At 47.3% G+C, this 24,500-nt stretch overlaps 1 protein-coding gene across 1 annotated transcript in view; it reads left to right on the top strand.

Annotated features, from left to right (window-relative positions):
* The first annotated feature begins 1,103 nt into the window (after nucleotides 1–1,103).
* ACVR1 (activin A receptor type 1) overlaps nucleotides 1,104–24,500 on the top strand; it is a 126,482-nt gene continuing 103,085 nt past the window's right edge. The window contains exon 1 of the mRNA XM_038584555.1: nucleotides 1,104–1,183. The gene's annotated coding sequence lies outside the window, so the exon portion shown is untranslated. The remainder of the gene's footprint in view (nucleotides 1,184–24,500) is intronic.

Below are 24,500 nucleotides of genomic sequence, written 5' to 3'. Positions count from 1 at the left end.
ATGCCTTTTTGATGCTCTGGATAATATTAGCACACTGGAGTGTTTTCGCGTATCCAAGGACCGAGGTTGTCAGCCTCCGTGCGGCGGGGAATGTTCCTTCCTTTCCGCAGTAAGCTGCCCTGGCGCCTAGGACGGGGCCAGATCGCCGCAGAAGCCCCCTCCCCCGTCCCCCGCTCATTTTTATCGCTAAGGAGGCCGACTGCGAGGATGGCAAGCTCTTGCATAACCCCGGACCTCGCGGGGAAGTGAGCAACGTGGAAGGGGATTCGGAGGCGCACGCCGAGCCCCGCCGCCCGCGCCCCCCGCGCCCCGGGAGCCGTCCCGCCGCCCCCCCGCGCCTACCTGCGCGCCCGCCCGCCCGCCTCTCCGCCCGGCCCCGCTCCGGCCTGGCCGCCGCCGCCCCGCCTCCCAGGACCCCGCGCCCGGCGCTCGCGGCGTCCTCGGCCCGGCGGGGGCGGCGGGGGCGGCGGGGGCGGCGGGGCCGGCGGGGCGGGGGCGGGGGCGGCGGGGCGGGCTCGGCGGGCTCGCCCCCGGCCGGGCGCCTGCAGGGGGCGCGGGCCCGGCCCCGCCCCGCCGCCTCCCTCTCCCTCCCGGCTCCTGGATCCGCGCCGGGAGGAAATGATGTGTTGCTGCCTGGTTAATCACAGCTCCAGACACCCATTGGCCGAGCGCTCCGCAGCCACTTCCTCCTCCTCCTCCTCCCGCCGCTCCCGCTCCTCCCGCTCCGGCTCCTGCTCTTCGCAGCCGCCGCCGCCGCCGCCGCCGCCGCCGCCGCCGCCGCCGCAGCCTCCCCTCCGCGCCCGGGAACTTTCCTACTCCGGGGCCGCCTCCCCGCCTCCCCGCCGCCCGCCGCCTCCCCGGCCGCGCCCCGCCCGCGCCCCCGCGCCTCGGGAAGTTTATCCCGCCGCCCCCTCCCCTTCCTCCTCCTCCTCCTCCTCCTCCTCCCCCGCCTCCCCTCCCTCCCTCCCTCCCCGGCTCTTCCCCGGTGGCCGCCGCCGCCGCCGCCGGGCTGCCCCCAGCCCCAGCCAGCGCGCCGGCCCGAGGGCAGGAGCGCCCCGGCCCCGCCGCCGCCGCCGCCGCCGCCGCCGAGTTCCGGGCTCGCCCGCCCGCCCGCGCCGCCCCGCAGCGCCCGGAGGGCTCGCTCCCCGCCTCCCGGCTCAGCCCGGCCGCGGCGGGACCAGAGGTGAGGGCGGGCGGCGGGCGGGCGGGGCGGGGGCGGCGGGGCCGGGCCGGGGCGGCGGGCGGCGGGCGGCGGGCGGCGGGCGGGCGGCGGGGGCCTCGCGGGCGCCCCCGGTGCCTCCTCCCCGCAGCCTCCCCGCCGGCGGGGCCAGCGCCTTGGAGCCCGGCCGTCCTGCCCGGGGCCGCTCCGTCGGGGCCGCGTCTCCGCTCCCGGCCGCGTCGGCCCCGCCGCCGAACGCCGGGCGCTTCCAGGAGGAATTTTCTGCGGAGACGCAGCCAGTAAACTCCGCTGAACTCCCGCCCGCCCCCCGGGCTTCCGAGCTGCAGTTTCAAAAAGCTTCAAAGCCAGGAATGTGGGATTCGTCTCCCGATCCCCAGAAGGCGAATGTGGTTACAGATGTTGCACGAGACTTTGCCAAGTTTAAAGCCCTTCGCTCACCGCCGTAACCCGGCAGCGAGGCTGGAGGCCGGGCGGGGGCGCCGCGCAGGGGCCGGGGCCGGGGCCGCCCCGCTCGCCCCGGGCTCTAGGCCGCCGTCGGTCTGTCCGGCCCGCGCCAGACGTGGCTCCCCTCCCCCCGCGCCCGCAGCTCCCTTTCCCCGGAGTTTTGAACGCTCCCTGCCTGGGGGAGAAGCTGCAGAGGAAGCTACCGAGGGAGGAAAACACACTGCGGGAGGAAAGTCATGGTTAAAAAGTTGTGCTTAATTTGGCTTTTGGAAGGTGGTAGCAGAGTAATCAGTGGATTTGTTCGTTTTGTTGGGCTTTCTTTTGTGTGTGTGTGTCTGTTTCAGAGAGATGGAGAGAGAGGAGACTAGGAGTGATGGCAAGTAGGGGATGGGAAAGAGGACTGGCCTCATGCACAGTTTGTATTGTTTTTGAGAAGAGGCCGTCTAATTGAGACTTAGATATAACCCAGTGGTTTTAAAGAATCCTGTCCCAGAGATGCAGACTGCTCTGACAGCCCAAGGGAAGGCGGTGGCAAAAAATAGACACCACCTCCCTTTTCCCCCAAAAAAATTCTTCCTGGAAAGGTGGTGTTAAGAAATTTCAGAGATGGGCTGATCCAAGTGGCAGGCCTTAAATGGAAACACTATAGTATGTCTTGGCACTTGTCTCTGGAGGTGGGTGGCTGGCTGGGGGCCCGGGCTTGGGCAGCCAGCAGACACTAGACTTGTGCTGACCTCAGACACTGGCCTCGCCATCCAGCTTTACAGTATGCTTTGGTATTGAAATAGGGGCCTCCCCTGTTTAGCTGGTGGGGACAGAGGGGTCAAGAGGTTGTCCTAGGCCTGGACGGGACTTGGATCACCTGGCTCCTAAGACCTAATCACTTTGTTTTGTGATGCAGTCGTTTCTGTTTTCTGGCCTGGAACTAAACACACAAAACAAAAACCAAAAAGGAAGTCTTTTGAAGCTGCAATGTGTGGGTCTTAAATCGACGGAATTGTGTGGTGGGTTAATAGCATTTCTGCTTCACCCCACATGCACGCAAACACTCAGAAGGTGGTGAATGATGTTGCAGTAAATTCTGGATAAATGGCAAAACTCAAGAGCTGGGAGGGGGGCTAGAATGGGTTCATACCCTCCTTTTCTGGAGTTCGGGTGAATTTTTCTTGAAATGGAGAGAGCGGGTTATAAGTAAAACTCGATTTAGGTAGTGGTGTTACAACTTTTGTACCGTGGAAGAGAGTGATCATTTGAATCCGAGTGAATTTCTTGTTATCTCTGAGTAATTTAAAAGAATATTAAGGATGCTGCTTTGAGATGGAGGAGTTTGCCTTCTTCAGGAATGTAATTAATTTCAGAAGTGGGGACCTTAATGCCATTAATAGCATTGTAATGATTTTTTTCACAGTAGTGATTTACCAAATTTTCTGCCTCTGTCCACCAAACAGCTAACAGTGATTGAAGCAGTGGAGACTATGACTTACCTTAGATTGCACTGAACCAATACTGTGAGAATCATGATAGACTTCTAGGTAGGGTTGTTGGATCAAGTAGTCCAGCCTTATGGGGGAGGAAGGGACAGGGCAGGGATGCGCTTGAAAAATGATCCTGTTATTCAAGGTCATGAGGTGAAGATTGAATCAATGTGTGTGTGTGTGTGTGTGTGTGTGTGCGCGCGTGCGTGTGCGCAAAAAGTACTTTAGACAAAGAGGAGCTGGGACTGGGAACAGTCCTCTATGCTTGTTCTGCTATTGGATCTCTGCATCTTGATTTATCTTTATGTGAAGGGGTCTAATGTACAACTTGTTAGACACTGGGGAGAAGTACACTGTTAATGGTAGCAAAAACCCTTTGATATGTTTGAATGAATTTGGTGACAGATATGTTGGGGAGCACCGGATATGTGCTAGGCACAGTGCTCAGCTCTTCACATGCATTTTTCATTACATTTTCACAGCAACCACATGTTTTATTATTATTTCACTCTTATGATGAGGAATTGAGGCTTCCTGAAATTGAGTAGTTGCCCTAGTTGTATGTAGAGCTAGTCCTCAGTGGAGTCAGGATTTGAACCAGGAGTTTGTGGGACTCTGGAACGCGTGTCCTCAGCCCCTTTTGGCCAGTGTTTGACAAATTTCATTCACTCATACACTGTCTTCAGGAGTTTGTTATGGCTAAGTTTCAGTCTATTAATTATTTAGTGTTTTTCTTTAAAGTGGTGATTGCCCTTAGAAAAACTTAAAAGATGTCATCTTTTAAGAAGAACCAATATATCATTGCCTTATTTGGAAAGCCAACTCCCTTGTTAGTAATAGGATGTAATCATAAAGATGCATTTGTACTCATAATAAAACCCCAGATTCAGGACAATGATTAAATGATTACCGTGTGTGTGTGTGTGTGTGTGTGTGTGTGTGTGTGTATTTTGCAGGGACCTGGGGAGGTTCAGGGAGGAAGAAGTAGGTAGATGATAGAGCATTGATGACCTTCTGGGGTTTTGGGTTGGGTGGTGGGTTCAAGGGTGCTGATTTTATTTTTAGACTTTCTAACCTACATACATGATACATATTTTTTGGTAAAAAGATAAAGAAAATTAAACACATGACTATTAACATAATGACTACTTGGGGAATATTTCCCTGCACTATGATGACTGTAGACAGCTCGGTGCCTGTGCGAAGTAGGCACGCAAATGCTGTTGGCTGATTGATAAGACCCCAGGTGATAATTTTAAAGCAAGTTGATTGTTGTCATACCTGAAGGAGATTGAGGTATGTCCCCCTTTTCTGTATTCTCCTGCTTCCACTCTCGTTTCAATACTGTGACCAACATCAGAGCGTGGGCTGCAGTGGTTTCTCCTGACTGTGGTTAGGGGAGGCTAGGGCTGAGCGGAAGCTGGCACTTGTCAGCCTCACCTCGTCGCATACATCTAGTACTCAGGATGGGTCAGAAAACGCTGTCATGAAGTGTTACAGTGCTTTCATTTTTATCCAGTGGGCACGTGTGACCATTCAGGCTGGGAAGCTGGGATTTAAGTTAAAGCAAAGCCTGGGTAAGATGTTAACAGCGTTAAACTGGCGAGGCTGAGAAGTGAAGCCATCAGAGATTTTAGTTGGAGTCCACATGGTCTCCTGTTTTACTTTCCCAAGCAAATATTGGGCACTGTGGCTTTATTCCTGGAAATGAGAATTTGAATTCGGTTTCCTGGTACAAAATGCCTTCTTTGATCTCCGGGAGTGAGAACTTTGTGTTTCTTTCTGTGGCCAGTTGCAGCTCTCCGAAGAACCAAGTGGAAGGTTTACCTCTTCTTTTTTAGCAGTTGGTTGGCCCTAGACTGCTCTTCCTTGCCCTGCTAGTTTAAGCAGGATTTGTCTGTTGGGAAGGGCATTCAAATCAAAGACTCCTTTTGAAAGAGCTTCCCGAAGATGGTGTGGTTGGCAAACCGTGGCCTTTGGTTCAGATGGGAGGTGGTTCTGTTTGCATTCACGCTCCCCAAATTAACTAACGACCCCCAGCAGCTTCCTTTTTGAAGTTGAAACAGATACTTCCCTGTCCCCAATATTCAAACCAACTGCCCAGTTGAATAATATTCCTGTGCTCTCAAATGCATTTAGGGAAATCTGAGCTTGTTTATATGTCTAAAGACTCTTCTGTGATCCATGAGAGTTTGTTTTCCAGAGCCACCACTACTCATTTGTTTGATTTTTGGGTTTCAGTCTCTGACCAACATTCCACTTTGCCCATTCGGGTTGCTTCATTGTTTGCTCTGGGTACTTGGCCTTTATTTCTGCGATCAGGAAAGTGACTCTGAATTTTAGTTTTTCCAGATTTTGTGGAGGTTCATGCCATAGGTGGGGTTTGATCTTTGGACAATGGGGCCAGCTCAGGGGGTCCCCTTCAGCATAGGTATCCTCATGGTTCTTCTCTCAGGTGTCCTCATAGTTTCAGCACTTTCTCATCATGGAGGCCAAGCCTTGGAGTCGGTCTTTTTGCGTTGCCCTTCCCCCCACTTTTGGGGACGGCCAAATCCTCAGGGCTCTGGGTAATCTCGGTGCAGGAATGCGTCCTGGATTTCGCCTTTTGGCATTTTCCTAGCATTTTATCATCTTTACTACTCATTCTGTACTGATTGATCTTTTTGAGGGCAGAGACTTCAAGTTATTCACCCCTCCGTCTATTTGTTTGACACCATTCATTCTCCTTCACCAACTTCAGACCTTTCAGAATTCTCTCACTGGGCTCTTTGAGGGCAAGGACTGTGTCTTATTCTTTGGTCTATGTTTTGTACCTAACCCAGTGCCTGGCCCCGACTACACAGTCAGTAGGTGGTTTTTTAATTGTCGAGAGAATGACTGTATGATTGCGTATTAGAGAAGCAGACAAGCCCAGTACTCTAGGGAGTCAGGGAGGCAGCCTGAAAGCAGAGGATACCAGACACAGAAGTCCTTAAGCATAAGTTTGGGAAGAAGGGATGAAAGACATAAGAGCTTGGTGTTGTAACATAGTGGATTCAACAAGCATTTATTGAATTCTTTTAAACTTAATGCTTCCTATTGTTTTTGGGTCTAAGGGCAAAACCTTTTTTGGGGAGGAATATCTCAACTCATATTTAATATCCTACAGAGCATGGAATCCTGTGATACTGAGTGCATGGCTGGGACTCTTGGTGAGTTGACTCCTTCACACTGACTTTGTCCTGTTGCATATGTTCACAAACAGTTGACAGTGAAAACAGTATGGTAGGCAACACTCCCGTGGAGGTGGAATATGGATGACCTCTTTGGAAAATGGAGAGATTCCAGAGTGAACTTCTCTTTTGATAGGTTTTTAAGGGCCGATTTGAGTGGGCATGCCATGTCGACCTTTTCTGCTTGAATGCTTGGTAGCTGGGTGCCTTGCTCGTCTGTGAAAGCTAGGATGGGTCCTCACTAGCCTCCACTCAGCATGGATGACATTGAAAATAAGATCGCTCTGGGGTGCCTGGCTAGCTGAATTGGTAGAGCATGCTGCTCTTGATCCTTGGGGTCATGAGTTCAAGTCCCACATTGGATGTAGAGCTTACTTAAAAAAAATTGTAACACAGAGAAAACAAGATTGCTCCAGTTTTTCTTTTTTCTTTTTAAAGCAATCATGGAAGAATTATTGATTGAACTTCTAAAAATAACCTTGAGTTTGATGGGAAATGTACAGAGGAGATAAAGGAACATAGGAGTGGTCTGAGACAAAGCTGGATATTAGATGTGTGGGATGGTACTTGGAATTTGAAGAGACTGGATACTGAGAAAGATGTGCAATAAAAAGAACTTGAGAAAAGGCATTCTGGTGTAGAGGGGATGAGTTGAGATATTTTAAGCCAAACTTCCTCTATTGTAGCTACTGGTGAGTGGTGGGGTACTCTTCGTGAAAACATAATGTGCCTGATGGATCACTCTCCTTAAGTTATAGGTTAATACTTATAAGTTATACTTTAATACTCACTTATAAGTGAGTACCACTAAGGAAGCTGAAGCTTTTGGACTCGTAACTTGATGTCAGGGACTTAACACAAGATAGAAATATATACATAGGACAACCAGTAGGAGGGAAAAGTGTAGGTGGTTATCTGGAGTAACCTTTATCTTCCTTTTGAGAATAAGGAAAATGGTAAGGGACAAGTGTGCCAAGTGATATATTTTTTTTAGATGTTTTTGAACTTGAGGAACTGAACTGTTGTGCACAACAGGTGGCAAGAACAAATATTCTCTTACTTTATGAGTGTGGCCCTAGTAAAAAATGGAAAATCTCAGTCCCTGGAGATTATATAAACATAAATGTTCTATTTCAGTGTTTTAAAAACATTTTTTACTCGCAGCAATACATTTTACATCATGACTGAGTACACACACATACACACATGCATATTGAAAATAAAGCTGAATTACAATTTTTACAACACAATATAGCAATGCTTCCTAATTTCTAGTCTTTTTTTTTTTTTTAATTCTGGTTTCTGTTTACTAAATTGATTTCACAACTTGCTAATAGGTTCTAACTAGCAGTTTGGAAAAAAAAAAAACCCACAACTATTCGAGATATTGTGGAAATCAGCCTTAATTTGTTTATTGGACATTTGCTAATCTGGATGAGAATTTTGTTTTTCTTTTTGTTGAGTCTCAATTATTCTACAGATGGTCCGTGCCCTTCTGCTCTCCCACCATTCCCCCACCCATTGTTTTTTCTTCTCTGTGTAGGGGGTCTTTGCTTGTTTCTGTATATCAGATTAAAGTGACTAATATGTGCTTTGGATCAGCTCCAAAAGTACATGCTCGTCTTGATCCTAATCGGCATCGAAGGTGGGCCTAATTAATTTAAACTGGGGGCAGGAGCCACTTAGATCCCTGTTTATTTAGATTATACTTGAAATGGGATGGTGGCCGTCAGTAATGAGGGGATAGCAGGAGTCCCTTTTTAGGTCACCTGCACCGAAAGGAGAATGGGCAAGAAGTAGGCGAGGTGACCCGATACAGTTATTGTTCCAAAACACAAAACAAGGCTAGTAGGGGCCAGCTCTTTGCATCGAAAGATGTAAGAGCTGAATTGGTGACTGCAGTCCTCGTAGCTGTCATTGTCATTATCATTAAAATCCCTTCCTGCCTTGCTGCTGCTCCTCCATCGTTTCCCCTTTTCTTCTTCCTTCATTTGTTGAGCATTTATCAAGGCCTCCCGGACTTGGGGCTGGGCATGGAAAGGACAGTAAAATTAAGTTGATCTTAGGCTGCACTGGAGTAAGAGGCCACTAAGAGGAAGACTGAAGAATCGGACATCTAACTATAAATGGCAGGAGGCCAAGTATCTTGGTCGGGAGACACAGAGGGATAAGGAGCAAATAACACTTGTGGAAGTGACAGGCTGGCCTTGGAAGAAGGTACCACTTTGATGGTACCGTTTTGAGCATCGTACAGATGTGGACTAGGCACCCTGCCCAAGCAGGGAACGGGCGAGTGCCTATGAGGTGGCTGGCTTTCGTTTAAGGGCCAAGTTGTATAAACGCATTTGCACGTATTTGTTGCCCCTGGAATTGGGCTGCGTGCCTTGAGGTGCAGCTCCTCGGGGAGGCAGCGGGACCTGGGCTGGCTGGAAGGCAGAGCTGACTCGGGCTCTGGAGCGGAGCTGGGTAGGACGGTCGGTGCGGCGCCGCCTTCTGTTGCACACGCTGGCCCGTCCTGTCACGTTTTGCTGGGCTATGTGGCAGCGCCTGGAGCGACCAGCCGGGTGACATGGTGTGACCGTGTAGAGTACGGTGGGGTTTGCGCCGTGGAAGAACGTGGAAACGGAGGCTGAGAGCCAAATTTTGGTTTACTTTGAGTGCCGGGCTCAAAATTTTAGACTTGGTTCTAAAAGAGCGTCCGTGAGCCCGTGGCCGTGGGGAGGCCTGCTCAGGCGCCCTCCCTGTGTGCTCTCCCCTGAGGCTCACCCCTGCTGACCGACCTACTCTCCTACCCCCATTTTACAGCAGGAGAAACCGAGGCTTCAGAGGGGTGATGGAAGATGTCGGAGGTGACCCGACACAGTTATTGTTCCAAAACTTGCCTGAACTTGCACCCACGCTGTCCACCCCAAAGGCACTTGCTCGAACGCAGACTTTGAAAACCGGTGGCCCCAGGCCCAGCACCCCTCAGAGTTCTGTCCCGTGTGATCCCGAACGTAAGACAGTTTTTCCTTCTCATTGTTGAAGTAGTTGCTGTCGTTTAAACTTGGGGGTATTTCCCGTAAAATGTTCAACTCTGCACGTTCTTCTGCGAACCTGCAGGCCTGGCAGCTCGGGGCCCAGGCCTCTGCGGGGACCTGACCTCCCAGGCCCGAGGCCGGCATCGCGCTGTCCCTGTGGGCCTCTGGGTGGGTCCCCTGGTGGGTAGGCTTCTCTGTCGCCGCCCTGAGGGGTGAGGGTGGGTGCCCAGGAGCTGAGGGAAACGAGCGGATGGAATCCGGGTTTGGGCCTCTTGCCGGAGAAGCTGTAAGGTGCACAAATCATTTTTGTGAAGAAGGGAAGGAGCAAGTGAGAGGCAGAAGCATCTGACCTGGGGAACTTGGATGGCCCAGAGCATGGTGTTGATCTTAAAACGAAAGGTTAAGAGCTGGTCTGGAGCAGGGCATGGTATTGGGTTTCCGCTTCTGGAGTTAGCATAGAGAAGAGGGCTTCCTGGAGGCTTGTGAGGAGTTGGAAACACGGCCCTAGACCCAGCAGATAAGGGTTTGGAGCTCTGGGGATTCGATCTGTGTCACAGAATGCCATCTGAGGGCACTTGGATCTGGGGGAGAAAGGTCCCTTTTGGAACTAGGAAGAAATGGGCTGAGGTCTGAATGATAAAATGAACCAGCTACACAAACAGCTCAAAGTCTCTTATTGACTTTTTTGGGTCAAGCACCTTATCTTGCAAATAAATCAAATGTTTATCCTAATAAAGGAATACCGTTACAGTCTTCAACTTTTGACCATGGGGCCTGATAAACATCTGCTCATAGAATCAAAGGCACATATACTGTTTGATGGCTGACACCTGCAATTTAGGTTTATGCCCTATTGCACTGAGCCTAAATTAAGTGAAAGGAACCCTAACGATTTCTCTTTCTTTCTTTCTTTCTTTCTTTCTTTCTTTCTTTCTTTCTTTCTTTCTTTCTTTCTTTCTTTCTCTTTCTTCCTTTCTTTCCTTTCTTTCCTTTCTTTCCTTTCTTTTTCTTTCTTTTCTCTCTCTTTCTCTCTCTTTCTCTCTTTTCTTTTCTTTTCTTTTCTTTTCTTTTCTTTTCTTTTCTTTTCTTTTCTTTTCTTTTCTTTTCTTTTCTTTTTTCCCTTTTTTTCTTTCTTCTTTCATCACAGGTGACAGAAAAAGTGGTTACTCTAGCCCTGTGAGATGGGGAAAACAGTGCCAGGAGCGAATGATTTGTTTTGAGATTTATTCTTTTAGCCAGTTTAGAATGGAATGTCCTTTTTAAATTACAGATGAGTTTTTTTTTCTTCGTCTTATCTTGGCTTGTTTGTTTAGGATTCCCTCCAACACATTGTTACTTAATCAGCTAGCTGTTCTCCTTCTCCCACTTGGTTCCCCTTGTGATCCCTGAAGGTCTTATTGTTTTAGGACATTCTAGGCACAGGTGGAGTGAATCTTTCCCAGATGTGGCCTTTGAGCATGAAAATCTTCCAGGAGGGAATTTCTTTTGTTCTCATACTTTTTTTTTTTTTTAAATTAAGTTTTTGATTTTAATTCCAGTATAGTTAACTTACAGTGTTCTATCGTTTTCATGCTTTTGTCTCAGACATTACAGTCTCCTTTTTGGGCCACATGACTTAAACAAAAACAAACCCAAATTGGTGTTTTTATTTCTAATTCATAGCTTTATTTCATTACGTGAGTACATTGATGTGGATTCCCATAATTTTTTTCTTTTTTTCTTAATAACCAGATATTTTTATTTTTTACGATAGTTTATGTTTTAAAGACAATATGTGGTGTTACATGTGCTCAGTAGAAGATTTGAAGTATAGGAAGGGTGTATAGGGAAGGTAACTTTTGTCTTCCAGCTTTTTCTTTACCTTCCTAGAGAAAAACCATCATTAAAACTGATTGTGTATCCTTCCAGGGATCATTTTTATATTTACAAACACATACTAATGTGTTTTTCTTATAAATATAGTATATCGTACAATTTGGGTTCTTTACCTGACTTTTTTCACTGAATTTTTCTTGGAAATCTTTTCCTATTGGTATGAACAATTCTCTTATTCTTTTGAAAGGTAATTCCTTCGTGTAGGTGTATTATAATTTATGTAAGTAGTCTTTTACTTATTTTAGGTGACATTATGTGTTACAGTGTGGCAGTGACTCTTTACATATGCTACTATGTAGATCTGTCTGTCTCCTGTAGCTGGCTGTAAATATCAAGGACTGGAATTACTGAATCTAAGGATATTTACTTTTTTCTTTTTTTTTTTTTTTTTTAAGATTTTACTTATTCATGAGAGAGAAAGAGAGAGAGAGGCAGAGACACAGGCAGAGGGAGAAGCAGGCGCCATGCAGGGAGCCCGATGTGGGAATCGATCCTGGGTCTCCAGGATCACACCCTGGGCTGAAGGTAGCGCTAAACCACTGAGCCACCCAGGCTGCCCTGGGTATTTACATTTAAAAAAAAAATTTATTTATTTATTTATTTATGATAGTCACACAGAGAGAGAGAGAGAGAGAGAGAAAGAGAGAGGCAGAGACACAGGCAGAGGGAGAAGCAGGCTCCATGCACCAGGAGCCCAACGTGGGATTCGATCCCGGGTCTCCAGGATCACGCCCTGGGCCAAAGGCAGGCGCCAAACCACTGCGCCACCCAGGGATCCCGGTATTTACATTTTAAATTATAGTATAGGTTGTACCAAGAATTCGATTTTTGAGTTGTTGTAATGAAGCAAAGTGACGTGGTGGAAATGACAAAGCAATGCGTGAGACTCAAGCAGGAATCTGTTCTCTGGTGTAAATCAATTTTGTGGCCCAAGAAAGTCACTTTCTTGACTTTTTTCTTCATGGTACTTTCTTCATCTTTGGAAAGAGCATAGATTCAGCTATTTCTGAAGTTTAATAATTTGTTGATTATCTTTCAGTCTGCCTGCTTTTTAGTACTTCCAGTAAATGGAACCTGATGATTTTTTTTTTTTTTTCCTGTGTAAGTTTGAGACTGAAGAACCCTGGGCTTTGGAAGCCTTGCTAACCACAGCTTTACTTTGATTGTTTTAAAGCACTGTGTCTGGTTTGTGCTTTATGTTAAAAGCAGAGCTTATATGGCTGATTATCTTTAGAAAAAATATGGTGAGTGGTAAGTAGGCATTTAGTGACCAAGAAACTTGTATAGTCAGCTTTTTATTATTGATCAAGAATAGAGGCAATGGATTTTTAGACTTAGGGAAAAAGTTTTATTTTTGTAATAGCTTTTTAAAAAAGCAATAAGCATATGATAGACAGTTTTTAAAAAACAGCAAAATTTTATTTATGATTTTGGAGCCTACCAGAGTGGGCTGCTTTTGATCGTTCAAAGTTTTTATAATATGAAGAAGATATGTTAGGGGATTGTTGCAAATTTTGAGGTATTTAGCTGGTGTAGCTTAATAAAATGGTTGGGTTTCCTGGCGTTACCAAATTAGATGTATTTAAAAATTCAAACTCAAGTAAATAAAATTTAATATAAAATTCATGTTTTTTCCCATGCTGCATTTTTTTCTTTAGAAATTGGCTCCCCCAGAATTAAGCAACATACTTAGATTTTTTATTTCAAAGACTTAAAAATTTTGGGCTGCCAATATAAATGTAATTTTCCTGGAAAAGATTTTGAGCCCTTGGTTACTCATAAAAAAAAAAAAAATTACTTACTAAAGCTCTTTAAATATACAAATGTATTCATCTAGCTGTAGAGTAGCAAAACAAAACAAAACACTTAAATGTTCTTTAATAACCTATACATATAACCTTTACATATGTTAGGTACATAAAAATACATTTTTATTCACGAAATGGAACATTATATAGTCATCAAAATTTTTTATCTCATGAGTCTTCAGGAACAGATCTCACCTTCAAAGTAACCTTCTCAAAAGAGGGTTTTGTTGGCTATTCCATCTAGTTAGATCCTTTCTTCTTTTCTGTATATATCTGTGGGGTAAGTACCAAGAGCCAAGACTGTTTGGTACTCTGAGTGTGCATGTGTGTCCTATGCTTGGTATGCTGCTTTATCCATAGTGGGCATGCAGAAATGTGGGGGATGAATAGGACAGGCTGTTGTATACAAAACAACATTAAGTAGAAAAAGCAGGACACAAAAACTATCCAGTTCCATACCCATAAATTCTATGTAATTCCATAAGTGTAAGTAAACAGAAAATAGTACAATTCCAGACATATATATGTATGTATATACGTATGTGTATATATATATATGTATATACGTGTGTGTGTGTGTATGTGTATATATACACACACACATATGGACATGGAGGGGAAAAAAAGGCTGGTAGGAAATGGGCCTGTTAACAGTTACTGTCTTTGAGCTGTGGGTCATGCATAATTTTGAAGAAAAAGATCTTTAAATACAAACGGGTGAAGTAAATATTGGAAGATTATGTCACCTCAGGAATGTATTTTACCCTTTCAGCATTAAAGGTGGTCACCTTACCTAAAATGATGTATTACAACACCGTGGCCTTTTCTCCTCTTGAGTAAAATGTACTGTATCTCTGTAGTGTGACAGGTTTTATATCTACTTTAGAATTAAATTATGATCTGAGAGTTGCACTTTTAAGAAACTGGTTTTAATTTTACATCAGATGAAGTTAAAGGGTAGTGAAAGTATATTAGATCTGGTACAAGTGTCTAATTATAATTATTGACACATTTTCAAATGCTCTCTTAAGTATGATACATTGCCCATGATTTTGACAGCTGTGACTACATTAAACCTGCTGGAGCACTCTGCACAAAGGTTTGTTTAAACTTAGAATTGTCAGAAGGAATCTTTGTGAAGTAGATGAACACAGATTTAGAGGTCAAATGGTGTTTTATTTCCCACTGTGCCTGGTGATTTTTGTCTGTTAAATGTTAATCAGAAGATTATCTGGATTTAGTTTTCATTTCAGGAAAACTGAGAATTTAATTTTTTTGTATAGTATAAAGAATAGGTGATGCTCTTCATTTATGATTTGATTCTCTGCAGCGTTAGCTTAGATTCTGCTTCTTTCTCTTGCCTAAGGTCTCCAACCACGAAACTCCGAACCGACAAACTTGATTCTGCATGACAACCTTACTTTCTAAAGGTCTCCCTAGACCAAGTTCATATATTATCTCCTCTGTTTGGCTATTCCTTCTCTCCCTATAGATTTGTTGAGTAGCTACTATGTGCCAGGCACTGAACGTATATAGACAGAATGGCTGTCGGAGGGCTCAGCTTGGGAGAGGCAGAAAAATAAATAGCCAGATTACAACAGAGCAAACACCAGAATGGGACTCTGAACCTGAAGACGGGGTGTGCAGTTTTATTCGAGGGGGCATCTGAAGTCCTCTTTTCAGAAGGATATTCTTGAGCATCTTGAAGGTTGAGGAAGAAGGTAGCAGGTGAGAAAGGGGCCTTTGAGGCACAGAGGCTTTTAGGAAAGACAGCATCCTTCAGAACCAAGTGTTACCAGAGCTCTGCTCCTCAAAAGTTTGGTGCTTGGTTCAGCAGGAGTGGCACCACTGGGGCACTGGCCTCTCCAGAAATGGGGAGTGTCAGGGCCACCCAGTTCTGAACTAGAATCAGTGTTGCAACAGGATCCCCAGGTGACTTGAATGCTTCTAGAAGTTAGAGAAACAAGCACGAGAGCTGGGGAAGGAGACTGCCTGCTAAGGAGCCTGGACTTTTGTTTTCAAACATGGGATTGATAATGAAAAATAACTTTAACAGATTTATCTTTTCCCCAAGTTATCTGGAAGTGAGGCAGGATGTTCGAAGAAGTTTCTTGAAACTGAAATCAAAAAGTGCACCACAAAAGAAGTCCTTAAGTAAGTTTGAAAAATGCAGGACATTACACTCTTCTCTCTGCCAGTATAAATTTTCATAGTAAATTGAAAGTTCTGAGAATTGGCTTTGAGGGACCCCTTATCACTTACCCTGGGATAGCCCGGATATCCCTAGTCTTTGAGGTTATTACACCGTGGACCCCTTTGTTAACACCCTGGGGAGGGTGGATAGCATTTTGCAGAACACATTTTGGGAAATGCTAGCACTTATTCCCACACTTGAGACATTGCCTTACTCAGGGTGACCAACTCTCTGGGGTTGCCAGAGAATGAGGGCCATTGTAGGGTTGCTAGACGTTCCGTGCTGAAGTTGTGGGCAGACAAGGTGAGTTGGGTACCCTTCCTATTCGTGTTCTGTGCCTGTGACTAATTACTTCATTTTCTTTAGATGGGCTCAATCTTTGACCTTAAATACCTATTTTAGGCTCATTCTAATGGGATAATACCCAAATTTACTTGCACATTTGAAGCACCAGAGGGATTTCCAAACCCAGCGCTCATTCCCACCCTACCGGGTTGTGATTTAATTGGTCTGGATATACCCTGGCGTGGGATTTTTTTATAGCCCCCTAGATTAGGGGCGTGAAAGCTCGTTCAAAACAACTATCACTGAAAATGCAGTATTGATATGCACCTTAAGAGTTGATTTTAATTTCATTGAATTAATTTAATTTCTATTCTAGAAGAGAAGCATTAATCATCAAAGAAAAAAAGGTTCTAGAACTTGATCTAGCATCATGTTGGGGGACCACCAGTAGTACGTGTTCCACACTTTGGGAAACACTTGTGTGGAGGCTGGGGATCCCAGACTGGCCAAGCAGTGGTGACAAATGTGGCTGGAGAAGATGGTGGAGGTTTCAGAGCCGTCGAGGGGAGTGAGGTGTTGAGATGTGGAAAACTGATCTGATCCTGATCGGTGTGGTTTGGTAGCAGGAGGAGAGTCTCTGGCTACATTGGTTATAGATGTGATCCCGTAACAGGATAGGGAGGGGTAAAGAATGCAGGAAGGTGAAGGGCTGAATTTACGAGCCCTGTTTGAAAGGCCTTGGGACATCCTGGGGGAGTTGACCAATGGCCTGTTAGAAGAAAAGAGCAGTTAGAAAGGGCTGGGCTGGAAACAAATGAGAGCCTGTCCAGGTCCTTATGGCAGTGAAGTCCCAGGTGGGGAATCAGCTTGCCTGGGGACAGGGTTGAGGGTGGTCTGCAGCCAGGGCCCAGGATGGGTGCGGGGAGAAGGCCCTGGGGTGGGGGGGAGAGTCTGGGAACGGCCCCAGGAGTAGGAGGGATGCTCGGGAGAGTGTGTCTTCCTGCACTCACCCTAAAGAAGGTAGTCCTGTGAACCAGATAGATAAGAGCTCCAGAGGGCAGTTTGTTTCGGTTATTCAGGACGTCATTAGTCATGTTTGTGTAAATTTGGCATGAGGGAGGACACAAGATAACAGCGGGTCCAGAGGGAAGAGACTTGCTAGAGCTAGTTTTAACTGAAGAAAAAGCCTGGGATCGTATGGGACCTTAGGGAATAAATCTGGGTTTGTTTGGGAAGTAGTCATCCTCTGGTTACTCATGGAAGTTATTTCAACAAGGCACAAAGATCATAACGAATATTCAGATATTCACAGACAAATTGCCAGAGCTCTCTGGGGTTCCATAAAATCGCTTTAACTTTCAAATCGTACCATTCACATTTTCTCTCCTTCTTTTACTATTCCCTGGACACAACAATGTCAAATTCTGAATTTATATGTTTATAAATGTCATTAGACTTTTTTTTTTTTAATGTTGATGATACGGCCACATGTGATTGAGCATGCCACCTTTGTTCCTTTGTAGTTCACGTTTGTGGAGGGTTTGCAGTTTCCCAAAGCAACACCCCATCTTATGTGAGCTGCAGTAACCTTTGTACAGAAGGCAGGGCTGAGAAAAGAATTCTTCTGTTTTACAGGGAAGAAGAATAAGAGCTCTGAGGTTTAATATATTGAGGAGGACTTGCCCACGATTGATGACTTAGTGATCGGGCGGGGTTGGAATCCTGGTGTCCTGGCACCATGCTTCTTCCATCACATTCTGGAATGAGTGGGGATGGAGAGTGTCACCCCCCCCCCCTTTTCCTCCAATTAGTCTGTAAGTTCTTTGAGGGCAGAACTTGCTGCCCTCAGTGGCTCCTGCTGTTTATCGACTCCTTCACCCATTACTGTAAAGAGGGCTGGGAGGTGGTAGTGGGCAGGAGGCCTGTTGGCCCAAACTTCCCACTCACGAGGTACCTCACACTGGTCTTGACATTACTTTTGAATGACAGGGCCTCAGAAACATAACAACAGGATTGAACGAAGGCATCATGGGTCATGTTACTTTGAACTTGTGTCTCATTACTGAACCATGTAATTATCTTGAGACCAGCCCAATAATACTGCCTGGCATGGCTTGTAAACATTGAATACATACACGGTTTTTGTCACTCTGTTTTGGCATTTCTTCATATTTTAATACCAGAAGTCCTCTTAGTGGAAGAGGCCCAAAGCTTTCTGGACTTCAGAGAGGCTTTCCTTTATGTCTGAGGTTCCCTGATGGGCTGTGAAGAGTGGTGTGAAGGTGGGTCAGCCTCTCTAACCACGTTCGCAGTTCAGGAGAGCTGGTCTTGTTTTGTAGTCCTTACAGGGCACGTAGTGGGCACTCAATAAATACTGTTTTGAATAAGGGAGATGCTGTTTTGTATCACACTTTTTCCATTTTATCACAAGGGACCATTATCAATTTTTTTTTTTTTTAAGATTTTATTTATTTATTCATGAGAGACACAGGGAGAGAGAGAGCGAGGCAGAGACACAGGCAGAGGGAGACGCAGGCTCCATGCAGGGAGCCCGATGTGGGACTGGATCCCGGGACTCCAGGATCACACGCTGGGCTGAAGGCGACGCTAAACCGCTGAGCCCCCCCACCCCGGGCTGCCCATCAATGTTTTTAAAATGACTTTTTTTTTTCCTTGTGAGTCGTTAAAGATACGATGTTAGGTTTTGGGGAAAGGGAATGATGAAAGAGAATGAAGAAATGGAATCAGCAAGTTTTAGGACAAGAGAGGAGAGGTTTTGAGTGAGCTGTGAAAAGTTGAAAGCAGGGAGTCGCTTGGGGGAACTGGAAGGATGTCAGACACTTTTGAAGGAGCCCATGGAGGCGAGGTGAGGACGAGACAGGAGTGATTCTAATCTGATGATGTCTTAGAGGAGAAACTGAAGAAGGTCTTTTTCAAGCTTAATTATAGCCACGGGCCAAAAGCACGTTATAGCACTTTGTTTCTACTTCTGCGAAGAGATGGTAGGGTGTAAGCTCTTTTGTAGGGTCCCGTCCAAGCAGTTGCACTTCAGACCACATTAAAATGTCTTCTATTTAATTTTTTGATTTTTTACTTTTTAAAAAAGATTTTATTTATTTCTTTGAGAGAGGGATAGAGAGAGAATGAATGATCTGGGGGAGGGGCAGTGGAAGAGGGAGAAGCAGACTCCCCGCTGAGCAGGGGGCCTGATGGGGGATGCGGGGCTCCATCCCAGCACCCTGCGATCATGGGCCAACGCCCAACCACTGAGCCACCGCGACGCCCCCAGATACATTATTTTTTAAGACTGCAGCGGATTGAGGAAGAGGCATAAAATTTTGAGTCCCTTTTTTGTATTTATGTTAAAATTTCAAGCTACTGGTTCAGCGTGAAGCGAGGGACTCTTTAGTCACTGAGGAAATTTAGGCAGATGAGTTGCTGTTTGGTCATCAGAAAATGCGCCGTTAGGAGCTTGTTTCTCTTGAGAGGAGAGAGAGGCCGACTGTGAGTCAGAGCGGAAGGTCGTGCCCGCCACTGGCTGTCGCCTCCCTCCTGCTGGAGCACAGACCCACAGGGCTCCTCCGTCAGACCGCAGGGCCTGCTGGCGCGGGCACCCGCCGTACTTGGGGCCGCCTGCGGGCTCGCGTGTGTGCGCGCGTGTGTGTGTGTGTGCGTGTGTGTGTGTCCCTGCTGCTCAGTGAGTGAGGTGCACGTGAGTTGTCCTCTTAGGGAAGGGGCTTTAGCCAGTTCAGCCCTGAGAGGGCCATGTGCCCGCCTGAATGGATGGGCCGGGCCTTGCTTTGGTGAGGGGCCTGTCAGTTGTGCGGCGGCTTTGACCGGAAGGACCAAAAGGCGGGAAACCCAAGGGAGGAGCGTCAAGTTTGTTTTACGGAGAAGCAGCCTCTGCTGTGCGTTGTGCGCCGCTCCTGTGCCAAGCGCCGTCGTTCTTTCCCGCTGGCTTTGCTCTTGGCCTTCCGGTGGTTTCTGTGCCGTGTTCCAGTTCGCTGGTGATCGAGATCATCACCGAAGCTTTGTGTGAGTTTCTGAGTAGAGCCATGTCTGTGGAAGGTGGATGCGAACTGTTAGGAATAACAACAAAAAGGGCTTCCGTCATCTTTCTTCTTTCAAACTTTTATGATCCATTGATGGTCTATTTTGATTCATGTTTTTATCTGTTCTTTTTAAAAAAAATATTTACTTACTCGGTACAGGTGCGTGGTAGGCCCCGTGCTGATCCCAGAGCGCTGCTCCCCGCCTCAGGAGTATTCGCGGCCTGGGAGCGCGACCCCTGCGTGGGCGGCCACAGTCCGGAGGGGCCCGCGCAGCCCGCACAGAAGCGTGCAGGAGCCGTAGCGGCGGGTCCGGAGGAGGAGCGCCCGACCCGCCGCGGGGGAAGGATGTGGGGAAGTCTCTGGCCCAAGGAGGTACTAAGTGCACACTTGAAAAATAAGTACAAATGGCCTGGCCGGCAGGGCAGCCTATCCTAACCTGGCGAACGGCCGCAGGCAGCTACGAGGCAGGAGCAGAGCGTGGTGCCCGCGCGACCCCAGCGCGTGTGGCTTATGGCGTAGGGTTCCTGAGGGGATTGATGTGGCCTGAGGCCCGAGAGGCGGCTGGAGGCCACGCTGTGAGGACTCCTTATTCTGTGCTGCACAAGTCAGAGCTACTCCCAAACCTGTTAGGGAACTTTGGGTAGGAAAGGGGTCCGAGGCCACTTAGATTTCGGAGCATTCACTGGCAGCAGTTTTGAAGATAATCTTTAATAATTTTATTTGTTCATTTAGGCAATGGACTGAAATGTGGGTGTCCCCCCAAATTCGTGTGTTGAAACTCTGACCCCCCAGTGTGATGGTACAGAGCTTCCTTTTTTTTTTTTTTTTTTTTAAGATTTTATTTATTTATTCATGAGAGAGACGGACGGAGAGAGAGAGGCAGAGACACAGGCGGAGGGAGAAGCAGGCTCCGTGCAGGGAGCGCGAGGCGGGACTCGATCCCGGACCCCAGGACCAGGCCCGGGCCGAAGGCGGCGCTCAGCCCCTGGGCCCCCGGGGACCCCGGTACAGGCCCCCCGAGCTTAGGGTAGGGCAGGTCCTGAGGAACGCACTGTGAGTTGACAATGCCCTAAGTGGGGAAGTATCTACCACACCCGCCCCGCCTGCCCGGGGCTGCCACGACGCCGTGACCCAGAGCCCCGTGATGGTAAGTTGTCGGCGGTCGGTGCGTGCGGCCCGGAGAGGGGCCCCGGGCCGGGGGCAGGGTCTCCCCGACGCAATCTGAGGTCCGGTTGGCGCGCTCGCTCCGCCCTCACGGCAGGAGCTCGCAAGGTGCAAGGTCTGCGTGAGGCGGAGGCCGCCGGTACCTGACGTGGCGTCCGGGCCCCAGGGGAGTAGCGCGAGGCGGGGAGGGCGAGGCCCCGGGTGTTGGCCCCGTCCTGAGGCGCCGCCCGCCTGGCCCCGTGCCCCGCGAGGACGCGTGAGGGCGGCCGTGTGGCCCCGGGACGGGCCCTCAGGGACCGGGCGGCGGTGCTTGAGCCTCCAAGAGCGGCGCGGCCTGCGGCGCTTCGGTCCGGCCTCCTGAGGGGCCCCCAGGCTCTCCTGGTTATTTGGGCGATGAGGAAACTGGGCTCGCGGGGAACCACTGCGCTCAGAGGCTCAGGGTGCGCTGCGCCGGCCACGTGCGACGGTGACCTCAGGACAGTGTGTGTTCGTGTGAAGCGGCTTAGCCGTGCCCGCGGCGCCTCCGCTGCCCCAGAGGCTTCCCGGCCGGGCCTGGTCTCCCTCCCAAGGCCTTGCTTTGTGTCTTCTTCTGCCCTTTCCCTCCCTCCTCCGCTTCCTCCTCTGTTGGCATTTGCCTTGGGCTCAGACGTAGGCTGAGGCCGCCCCGGCCCGAGTGCGTTTTGAGCGCTGTAGCTTCCATGGGCTGCTTTCTGAGGAAGCGTTTCCAAAAAAGAGGAGTCTGCGTTCATTGCTGCCGCTTAAGCCCCTTGTCATGGTCTTTGAGACAGAACATTCCCTTTCTCCCCATTCCTCCGAGTTGCTCCCGCTCACTGCTTCTGAAGCGCCAGGCGGGCCCTCAGGGCCGACTGTGGCCTCCTCAGGGGCCCCTGCGTGGGGGAGGCGCGGGGGGCTCTGTCCAGCGCCCCGGGCCGCCCTGCCTTGTACCCTCTGCGAGCCCTCGGCCGCGGCGCCTCTGCAGGGTTAGGACCTCTGCAGGGTTAGGGATGCAGCGCCGGGAGGTGCCCATTCTACCTGTAGACACTGTGTCTTTTCACGGATTGTTTGTTTTCACCTATAATAAAGTGCAGCTTCTGTTGATCCTTCGGCCATAGTTCTCTTTTTAGCTATAAGAAATCGGGAAGAATACTGTAGTTACGTGATTAGAACTGTCCTTCCCCCCCATACTCTTAAATTTTTTTTTTTTTTTTTTTAATTTATGATAGGCACGCAGTGAGAGAGAGAGAGAGAGGCAGAGACACAGGCAGAGGGAGAAGCAGGCTCCACGCAGGGAGCCCGACGTGGGACTCGATCCCCGGTCCCCAGGATCGCGCCCTGGGCCAAGGCAGGCGCCAAACCGCTGCGCCACCCAGGGGCCGCCCCCCCCCCCGCCCCCACTCTTATCTGAGCGCGATGTTTCTGGAGCTTCTGTGGTCTTGCCCGCCTGTTGCGCGTGTCTTTGCCTGCTTGAAAGTCTTTAAAGGTCGGTGTTTAGAGTGGATTGCATTGCGGTACATCTGACTGGATTTTCTGTCTTCCGATTTTTTTGACTTCCATGCTTGCGCGGTGCAGCCCAAACTGCCGTAATTCCGACAGCCACGTAGTCCTACTTAGGTGAGGTGACTACCAACAGGAATCTCAAAAAGTATCCTGTTCTGTCATAGCTGCCTCATATCTAGGTGCTGCTGCTACATCCTGGTTCCCTCCAATTCCACGTGTCCACTTGTGCTGTTTTTTTTTTTTTTTTCCCTTCACTAAATAGAAGACCTTACCTTTACCTGGAGTAATTTTCAGTTTGTCATTTCTTACATGTGGCAATAACCTTGAACATTTTGGATTCCCTAATGCATCCTTTGAGTGCACTAACCTACAGATACATCTGCTTATCTTTTTGTCCATCTTGACCACAGGTATTTCGTAAGAGCCTTTGTCAGACAGATGCCTTGCCAAAATCTAGAAGTGTGTGTTTCCTTGAACTCACAGTTTCAGAGTCTTATTGAAACAGGAAATTAGGTTAATCTTATATGACCTGCTCTTAGTATTGGGGTCCCCAGGGATTATCATCTGCTAAATGTTTAAAATCCATTCTCAAATCTTGCCCAGGACTTTGGTCTGTGTCTCTATAGTCTGTTAACATTTTCCCCTTGTTTAAATTTTTTAGAGCTTTTATTGATTATTTAATCCTTTCTGACTTAGTTTTTTACTGGCTTCTTTGTACCTTTTCCACCAAATTCTGGAATTTTCTGAGATAGATTGTTTCTCTCTCTTTTAATTTCCATCCTCTTAAGATTCTTTTTTAAACAGTTTTTTCATTTTATTTATTTATTTATTTATTTATTTATTTATTTATAAAATAATTTTTATTGGTGTTCAATTTACCAACATACAGAATAACACCCAGTGCTCATCCCGTCAAGTGTCCCCCTCAGTGCCCATCCCCAACTCACTCCCACCCCCGCCCTCCTCCCCTTCCACCACCCCCAGTTCGTTTCCCAGAGTTAGGAGTCTTTATGTTCTGTCTCCCTTTCTGATATTTCCCACACATTTCTTCTCCCAGTTTTTTCATTTTAATTCCAGTTAGTTAACATACCATGTTACAGTGGTTTCAGGTGTACCATATAGTGATTCAGCACTTCTTTACATCACCCAGTGCTCATCACAAGTGTGCTCCTTACTCCCCATCACTTATTTCACCCATTCCCCGCCCCCCACCTCCGTTCTGGAAACCAGCAGGGTGTTCTCTATAATTAACCAATTTCTTGGTTTCTCTCTCTCTTTCCCTTTGCTCATTTGTTCTCTAAAGTTCTGAATACTTTCATTATCCAATAAGGTGGCCACTAGCCACAGTCTACAGAAGTTCTCGGGTGTATGGAATTGACTGACTTCAAGTTGAAAGCCAGAGCAGGAAACACTGACACATGGAGTAGAAGGTTAAGTTTGACTATTCTGGGAATCAGAAGAAGAGCACCAAGGAGAGAAGTAGCCAAGATTTAACCAGTCAGACTTGCCTGTTGCTATTGCCAGATTATCCATGTATGGTATATTCGTTGCCCTGTCTGTTGCTAACAATGAGTCATTTTGCAAATAAATATTAATAAATTTTTATGTAGAGTATTTTTTAAATAAAAACCCTGTGGGTAGTGATAATAAGTTTTGGAAGCAAAATAAATCCTTAAATTGGTAATTTTGACATGTGATTCTGCATAGTGCTACTAACCTATTCAAATGCTACATATTTGTTGTCATTTTCTAGTGTTTGCTTACTCTTATATGCTTCAGTTTTGTAAGTACTACCAAGCTTAACATTCCTTATTAAACATTTAAAAATATATTCGTAATAGTAAAGAGTGAAGAATATTGGGAATGTTTTAAAATAGCTTGTGATTTCAAGAATTCCCAGGAATCCCAATTGCTGCTTCTCAGATCCCAAAGGTTGATGTCCGTAGGGAATAATCCATAGTGCTTGTTCCCAAAACTACTTGATCCTGATCTAAAATGTGGTAGGTTCAGAAATTATGATTAAGAGTTTAGAAACTGTTAAGGCAATTTGATGTTGCCGCGATTGACATGTGATCAGTGGACTCAACTCACTGGACAGGATTTCTTACATCAGTTTTGATCCATTCTAGATGGTAAATTCAGTTGGATCAGCACTGGTCTAAATGAGAGAGTGATGGCTTCAACCAGGCTTGGAAGCATGAGAAGAGGTTGATTGGAATCAGGAAATGCTTTGAAGATTGAGCCAATGGGATTCATTACTGGATTAGATGCTGGAGTGTTCTAGATTATCTTTC

The sequence above is a fragment of the Canis lupus genome, chromosome 36 (genome assembly GCF_011100685.1).
Source record: "Canis lupus familiaris isolate Mischka breed German Shepherd chromosome 36, alternate assembly UU_Cfam_GSD_1.0, whole genome shotgun sequence".
In the NCBI taxonomy this organism is placed as follows: Eukaryota; Metazoa; Chordata; class Mammalia; order Carnivora; family Canidae; genus Canis; species Canis lupus.
This window is presented reverse-complemented; position numbering and strand designations above follow the sequence as displayed.